Here is a 9,261-nt window from a genome sequence, read left to right as displayed (position 1 = left end):
ATCTCATGGGTCATGATATCGAGCCCCACATTGGGTTCTGTGCTCAGTGGGTAGTTTGCTTAAAGATTCTCTCCCTCTGTCTCTCCCCCCAAGTCACATGCTCTCTCTCTCTCTCAAATAAATAAATAAATCTTAAAAAAAAGAATATTGTGTAAATCATCAGAAGATCCATTTCATCTCAGATAGCAGAAGAGTGTTGGTAATACTAAATATATTGCTATATCTTTTTTTTTTTTAGGTTGCATTATACTTTCAATCCAAATTCCATCCTAAAAAGGACAAATCCCATTCATTATTATTATGCAATATATTTTTTCAAACATCGAACATAATTTTGCAATATGGAGTTGCTCAAACATCCCATAGAACTACACTTTAAATATGAAAACAGGATATAACAGGGCAGAAGAATATATACTATGCAAACTTAGAATATAACAAAGCTAGCAGGACTATAATATCAAACAAATTGGACCTTAGATAAAGAATATCATAAGAGTTGGGGCACCTGGGTGGCTCAGTCAGTTAGGTGGCTGTCTTTGGCTCAGGTCATGATCTCAGGGTCCTGGGATTGAGCCCCACATCAGGCTCCCTGCTCATCAGGAAGTCTGCTTCTCCCTCTGCCCCTCCCCCCGCTCATGCACGCTCTCTCTCAAATAAAAAAAAAATCTTAAAAAAAAGAATATCATAAGAGATAAGGAGGAAAATACCATAATAATAACAGAAAACAATTTATGCAGAAGGCAAACAGTCCAAAGCATGAGTTTCAAAATATAATTAAGCAAAACTGAAAGAACTAATTAGAGAAACAAAATAAAAAACTATAATTGGATATTTTAGTACTCTTTTCAGTAATTGATAGAACAAGTAACAACAACAAAAAATCAGTAAAGGATATGGGAAACCTGAATGACCTTTACAACAGCCTTGAACTAATTGGCATTTATAGCATACTCTATCCAACAATATGCAATGCACATTTGTTACAAAATTACATGTAACATTCAACAAAATAGGCCATATGTTGGGCCATAAAACAAGTTTCACTAAGTATCAAAGGATTAAATTACACACATGATCTTCTCTAACAATATTGAATTATAAGTCACTAACAATAAGATATTCAAAAATATTACCAAATATTTGAAAATTAAATACTATACTTCAAAATAATTAATAAAGCATATGGGAAACTAAAAATATTTTGAACTAAATGCTAGTGAAAGCATAACATGTCAAAATTTGTGGAGATAAAGTAGTACCTAGCAACGTATCAGGGCACAAGTGGGCATCAATCCTACTAACTATTCTCAAAGTCATCAAGAAAGACAGTTAACATAACCTCTGGATTCAGGCTAAGTACTTGGTCAAATATAAACATCAATCTGTGGACTCTCAACTTCTGAATATTGCTGATTGAAAATATTTACTTAAGCTGAGTGGTCAGAAAAAAAGACAACCTTGGTTCCTACTGTGCTACTTAGGGGTTTTTATTGATTTAGCTACTTTCCACAAAGCCCATATAGGTCTGTTCCCCTGGTCCAAACACTATCTAGTTCTATTCGTAATTCCATCATTCTCTGCTTTTCTATCCTCCAGCCTAGAGTTTTTAAACCTCAAGGAGGAGAGTAGTTTTGCTCTTATTCATAAGATACCTCCCCCACAAATCCTAAGGACTTTTTCAGGGATAGAAGACTTTAATTCAACTTCTTGTTATACCACTTTATTGAAACAGAGGAAACTGCTGAAAGAATTGGCTTGGGGAGTGACAGGAAATAACAAGGGAAATGTGAAACCAGGTTTCCAACTCAGGGTTGTCTAAGTTAGATATCATGTTTTAAGCACTGCATTAGTCAAAATAGGATAGGATATGCTGAAGTAATAAACAGCTACTAAACATCAGGGTCTTCACCCAGCAAAAGTTTATTTTTCTCTCAATCTGCTATAGATTGGGCAAGTGTTCCCTGGTGAAATGATTCAGTGAACCAACAGGTTTCAATCTGGGGCTCTGCCACTGCAAAACATGCACCCCCAAGTTTATCATACAAAAGGGCAAAATAAATTGAAGATTATGCAGGAGTTTTCCACTAGCTCAGCTCAGAAATGTTACAGATCACTTCTGGTCAGATTTCCTTGGCCAGACATAGTCACATGGACTTTATTATTTGAAAGGGGGCTGGGAAGTATAGAAACTTACATACTTAGTAAGAAAGAGGTAAGATGTTTATCACAACCACTAATACCTTACTTAATGAAGAGAAGAGAAATAATGTAGGGCACCTTCCTAAGAGGAATGATTGAATGAGTTAAGATGAAGTAAATCAATTCTACAAATCTCTTCTAGAAAATAAAAGGAAGGAACCCTCTTATTTCATTTTATGAATTAGTATTATCCTGATATGAAGACCAATGACAATACACAAAAGAAAACTATAGCAAATATCTCTTGTAAATATAGACACAAAAAACCTTGACAAAATATTAACAAATAGAATTCAGCAGTACATATATTTTAAAAATGTATAATCCAGGGACGTAATGCTGGTTCAACATTATAGTGATTTTTAAAAAATCTACCATATTTATTAACAGCTAAAAAAGAAATATATCAAATATGCAAAAAAAAGCGTTTGGCAACATTTTTTTTTTATTCTTATGTTAACCCCCATACATTACATCATTAGTTTTAGATGAAGTGTTCCATGATTCAATGTTTGTGCATAACACCCAATGCTCCATGCAGAATGTGCCCTCCTCAATACCCACCACCAGGCTAACCCATCCTCCCACCCCCCTCCCCTCTAGAACCCTCAGTTAGTTTTTCAGAGTCCATCGTCTCTCATGGTTCATCTACCCCTCCGATTTCCCCCGCTTCATTCTTCCCCTCCCGCTACCTTCTTCTTCTTTTTTTTCTTAACATATATTGCATCATTTGTTTCAGAGGTAAAGATCTGAGATTCAACAGTCTTGCACAATTCACAGCGCTTATCAGAGCACATACCCTCCCCAGTGTCTATCACCCAGTCACCCATCCCTCCCACCCCACCCCCCACTCCAGCAACCCTCAGTTTGTTTCCTGCGATTAAGAATTCCTCATATCAGTGAGGTCATATGATACATGTCTTTCTCTGATTGACTTATTTCACTCAGCATAAGTTCCATCCATGTTGTTGCAAATGGCAAGATTTCATTCCTTTCGATGGCTGCATAATATTCCATTGTGTATATATATATATATCACATCTTCTTTTTTTTTTTTTTTAAAGATTTTATTTATTCATTCATGAGAGAGAGAGAGAGAGAGGCAGAGCGAGAAGCAGGCTCCCAAGGAGCAGGGAGCCCGATGCGGGACTCGATCCCAGGAGCCTGAGATCATGACCTGAGCCGAAGGCAGACGCTTAACCATCTGAGCCACCCAGGCGCCCTATCACATCTTCTTTATCCATTCATCTGTCGATGGACATCTTGGCTCTTTCCACAGTTTGGCTATTGTGGACATTGCTGCTATAAACATCGGGGTGCATGTACCCCTTTGGATCCCTACATTTGTATCTTTGGGGTAAATATCCAGTAGTGCAATTGCTGGATCATATGGTAGCTCTATTTTCAACTTTTTGAGGAACCTCCATACTGTTTTCCAGAGTGGCTGCACCAGCTTGCATTCCCACCAACAGTGTAGGAGGGTTCCCCTTTCTCCGCATCCTTGCCAACATCTGTCATTTCCTGATTTGTTAATTTTAGCCATGAGGTGATATCTCATTGAGGTTTTGATTTGGATTTCCCTGATGCCGAGCGATGCTGAGCACTTTTTCATGTGTCTGTTGGCCATTTGGATGTCTTCTTTGGAAAAATGTCTGTTCATGTCTTCTGCCTATTTCTTGATTGGATCATTTGTTCTTTGGGTGTTGAGTTTTATAAGTTCTTTATAGATTTTGGGTACTAGCCCTTTATCTGATATGTCATTTGCAAATATCTTCTCCCATTCTGTCCGTTGTCTTTTGGTTTTGTTGACTTTATTATGAGCAACTATATGCCAGCAAATTAGATAATCTGGAAGGAATGGATGCATTCCTAGAGATGTGTCAACTACCAAAACTGAACCAGGAAGAAATAGGAAACCTGAACAGACCTATAACCACTAAGGAAATTGAAGCAATAATCAAAAATCTCCCCACAAGCAAGAGCCCAGGGCCAGATGGCTTCCCAGGGGAATTCTACCAAACATTTCAAGAAAAATTAATACCTATTCTTCTGAAACTGTTCCAAAAAATAGAAATGGAAGGAAAACTTCCAAACTCATTTTATGAGGCCAGCATTACCTTGATCCCAAAACCAGACAAAGACCCCATCAAAAAGGAGAATTACAGACCAATATCCCTGATGAACATGGATGCAAAAATTCTCACCAAAATACTAGCCAATAGGATCCAACAATACATTAAAAGGATTATTCACCAGGACCAAGTGGGATTTATCCCTGGGCTGCAAGGTTGGTTCAACATCCACAAATCAATCAATGTGATACAATACATTAATAAAAGAAAGAACAAGAACCATATGATCCTCTCAATAGATGCAGAAAAAGCATTTGACAAAGTACAGCATCCTTTCTTGATTAAAACTCTTCAGAGTGTAGGGATAGAGGGTACATACCTCAATATCATAAAAGCCATCTATGAAAAACCCACAGCAAATATCTTTCTCAATGGGGAATAACTGAGAGCTTTCCCCCTAAGGTCAGGAACGTGGCAGGGATGTCCACTATCACCACTGCTATTCAACATAGCATTAGAAGTCCTAGCCACAGCAATCAGACAACAAAAAGAAATAAAAGGCATCCAAATCGGCAAAGAAGAAGTCAAACTGTCACTGTTTGCAGATGATATGATACTTTATGTGAAAAAACCAAAAGACTCCACCCCAAAACTGCTAGAACTCATACAGGAATTCAGTAAAGTGGCAGGATATAAAATCAATGCACAGAAGTCAGTGGCATTCCTATATACCAACAACAAGACAGAAGAAAGAGAAATTAAGGAGTCGATCCCATTTACAGTTGCACCCAAAACCATAAGATACCTAGGAATAAATCTAACCAAAGAGGCAAAGAATCTGTTCTCAGAAAACTATAAAATACTCATGAAAGAAATTGAGGAAGACACAAAGAAATGGAAAAATGTTCCATGCTCATGGATTGGAAGAACAAATACTGTGAAGATGTCAATGCTACCTAGAGCAATCTACCCATTCAGTGCAATCCCTATCAAAATACCATCCACTTTTTTCAAAGAAATGGAACAAATAATCCTAAAATTTGTATGGAACCAGAAAAGACCTCGAATAGCCAGAGGAATGTTGAAAAAGAAAAGCAAAGCTGGCAGCATCACAATTCCGGACTTCAAGCTCTATTACAAAGCTGTCATCATCAAGACAGTATGCTACTGGCAAAAAACCAGACATACAGATCAATGGAACAGAATAGAGAACCCAGAAATGGACCCTCAACTCTATGGTCAACTAATCTTCGACAATGCAGGAAAGAATGTCCAATGGCAAAAAGACAGTCTCTTCAACAAATGGTGTTAGGAAAATGGGAAAGCCACATGCAGAAGAATGAAACTGGACCATTTCCTTACACCACACACAAAAATAGACAAAATGGTTGAAAGACCTAAATGTGAGACAGGAGTCCATCAAAATCCTAAAGGAGAACACAGGCAGCAGCCTCTTCGACCTCAGTTGCAGCAACTTCTTCCTAGAAACATTGCCAAAGGCAAGGGAAGCAAGGGCAAAAATGAACTATTGGGACTTCATCAAGATAAAAAGCTTTTGCACAGCAAATGAACTTTTAGTTTTGGCTCAGGTCATGATCTCAGGGTCTTGAGATCAAGCCCTGTGTTGGGCTCTATGTTCAGCAGGGAGTCTGCTTGAGAATCTCTCTCTCCCTCTCCTTTTGCCCCTCTTCCTATCACACTCTCTTTCTCTCTAAAGTAAATAAATAAATATTTTAAAAAAGAACACACATAGATTGAAATTGAATGGATGGAAAAAGATTTCCATGCAAATGGTAACCAGAAAGAGAATAGGGTGGCTAAATTTATATCAGAAAAAAATAGACTAGGTCCAAAACTGTAATAAGAACAAAGAACATAATTATATAATGATAAATAGGTCAGCTCATTAGGAGAATATAACAATTGCAAATATATATGCACTCAGCATTGGGTAACCTAACTGTATCAATCAAATACTAACAGATCTGAAGTGAGAAATGGACATCAAACAATAAGAGTTGGGGATTTCAAAATCCTACTTTCAACAATGGATAGAAGATACAGACAGAAAATCAATAAACAGAGGAGTTGAACAACACTACAGATTAAATGGACCTAACAAACATATAAAGAACATTCTACCCAATAGTAGTACCAGAATATATAATTTTCTAAAGCACATACAGAACATATATAATTTAATTTAGCATATATAATTTAAATAAGTTATATATAATTAATATATAATATATAAAATAAGTTGTATTTTAATTAATTATATAAAAATTTAATAGTTCCTTTATAAGAAACTCTAGTAGCTCCTGATCCTGGCTGGTTTTCAGGGACTCTTTTTGTAAGGTTATGGCTTACCCTTTTGTGGCTTAAATCTGCCACAGAGCCTAGTCCAGCCTTCAGGAGGCAAAGCCAACCCCAATTCAGGGTCCTGTTCCAGTCTCATCATTAAGAATTAAGAAAATCTCTTGAACATGAACTGTGAGTAAAAAATGAACACATCATTCAGGTCTTTGTTCTTTCAAACAACTGTTAATGGATCTGTCTTCTGGGTGTGGCATTTAGTGATCAATGCCCAGTTATATTGACAAAATGGTTGTGAGAAAAGTGTCCTATAGTGTTACTATTATGGGTAGGTATCTATTTTGGTTTTTAAGTAGATTATCAAATCTACATTATTGAACTGCTGAAACTAAAAGTCATATTTCTCTTCTAGAGTGCTTCTTGTTTGAAGCAACCATACCACTCCGTGAAAGATCTGAAGTAGGTGAAAGGAGAGATTTGATATATACATAAATAATATTAAAATATCATTAGGTAAGACCTTTAAGTTGTATTTTTTTATTGAAGTATAGTTGATACAAAATGTTACGTTTGTTTCAGATGTACAACTCACTGAGGTGAGTTAGTTCTGCTTCGTGTGCTTCCCATCATCCAGCAGGATAGCCCAAACATGTTCCATGGCAATGGTACAGGTAAGAAGCAAACACAAAATCCAATTGTCAAAGCACTTTTTAAGTTTCTGCTCATCATGTTTTCCAACATTGTATTGATCAAACTAAGCTGATTAGAGATTGAGCATCCTTGTCTTGTTCCGGATCTTAAAGGGAAAGCTTTTAGCTTCTACCATTGAGGGTTATGTTTGGTGTGGGTTTGTTTATATGTCTTCTATTGTATTGAGTTATGTCCCTTCTATATCTAATTTGTTGAAAGTTTTTTTTTTTTTTATCATGGAAGGATGTTGAATTTTGTCAAATGCTTTTCCTGCATCTTTTTAGATTATCATATGATATTTATCTTTCATTCCATTAATATGGTGTATCACATTTGTTGACATTTGTGGCTTGTGTTCTTGGATATCTTTGTCTGCTTGTCCACTGAATCTTTTTTTTATGACTTTTGCAGTAAGTTTGGCATCACTTTCTTCTCCTTGGAAATGAGAAAGATGTGTTGTTGAACATTAATAGTAGTAATAATAATTTTTATTGAGTGCTGTGTGATTGGCACTGTTATAAGGGCTTTCACATATTTAATCCACACAATAAATCCAAATGGCAGGTGTTATTATTATTATCTCCATTATACTGATGTAGAAAATTAGGTATTGAGAAGTTAACTAACATGCTGAAAACCCACACTAATAAACAGTATAGATGTATTATGAATTATACAATCTGACTCTAGGGTCCAATTTCTTAACCACTATGCTATACTACCTCTCCAAGGCATGTGTTGAGTCACTAGCAAGTAAAGACTACGTGATAAGACTTTCAGACTAAGTCTATAATCATTCAACAAATTCTTAGGAGCCTACTCTAAAAAATGCTATAGGAGGTACTGAGAAGACTATAAATAATGATAAGACATAGTTCACACTTTAAAGGGGATAACTAACCATATAGGAATAGACAAGCAAGAAGACCAACAGGAGTTTAGAGAAAGGAGTAAACCAACTGGGTCTTACCCCAGAAGAGTTTGTGAGAGGCCTAGAGTCCCAAGAAAGGTGAGTTGGGCTACAAAATATGAACTGAAAAGCAGTTCTCAATAATTGGTTATTCTACCTTCCTATAATGACACCTACCCCTACAGACATACTAAGAATTTGGGAATGAGGCAAGAGGATTTGCTGATACCACACTTACAGTGATTTTTTTCCCCTCAGTTTCTTTAGGTTGGAATGGAGACAGCAACCAATAAAGTAGCTCCATTTACTCTCTAACCTAAGGGATTCTCCCAAAATTGAAAGTCAAAATTTGAAATATAATTGTGGATGGGAATTCAGAAACTAGGAAAAGACAGGGAAAACTTTCCAATTGTTCCCTATCCCTTCTATTCAGTTGAGTTGCACCTATACCTAAGAAAGTAAAACAATTTATTCTCATCCATTAAGTCTTTGAGTTACATTATCTCTTTGAGGCTCATTGGTCCTAAAATGAATTTAAGCCACTATTTGTTCCCAATACACAGTTGCTTATTTATTTTAAAATATGATTTTAAAGTTACATTTTATTAATCATTTTAAAGTATGATTTACATTTGTACTTATATTATTTGCTCTCTTTATATATCCTTCTCTTCCACCTGATGTGAACTAAGGTGGGGACTGTATTGTGTTCATCCCTGTATCCCTTGTTATGACAGTAATGCCTGGCCTATAATAGGTATTACGTAAATGTTGGTTGACAAATGTATAAATGAATATAACAGAATGTAAATGAATGCAATAATATTTTGCCAATTTATCAATAGAAAATTTAATGACCTGTTCACATCTTGGTGCACAAATCTTCTTTATAGTTATATCACTAAATAAGCCCTATTAATGAGTGATGTCAAGACCAGTACATTATTCTATGAACAGTAATTCCTTTTAAGAAACAGGAAAATTTGTGTTCAGCTGAAAGAAATTACAAGATATATATTTTCTTTTTGAGTAAAAAAATGAGGTTCAAATAATTTGTTTCTTGTCCAGATT

The sequence above is a fragment of the Mirounga leonina genome, unplaced genomic scaffold, assembly GCF_011800145.1.
Source record: "Mirounga leonina isolate KUSES-001 unplaced genomic scaffold, KU_Mleo_1.0 Mir_165, whole genome shotgun sequence".
Lineage (NCBI taxonomy): Eukaryota > Metazoa > Chordata > Mammalia > Carnivora > Phocidae > Mirounga > Mirounga leonina.
Note: the sequence above shows the minus strand (reverse complement) of the source record.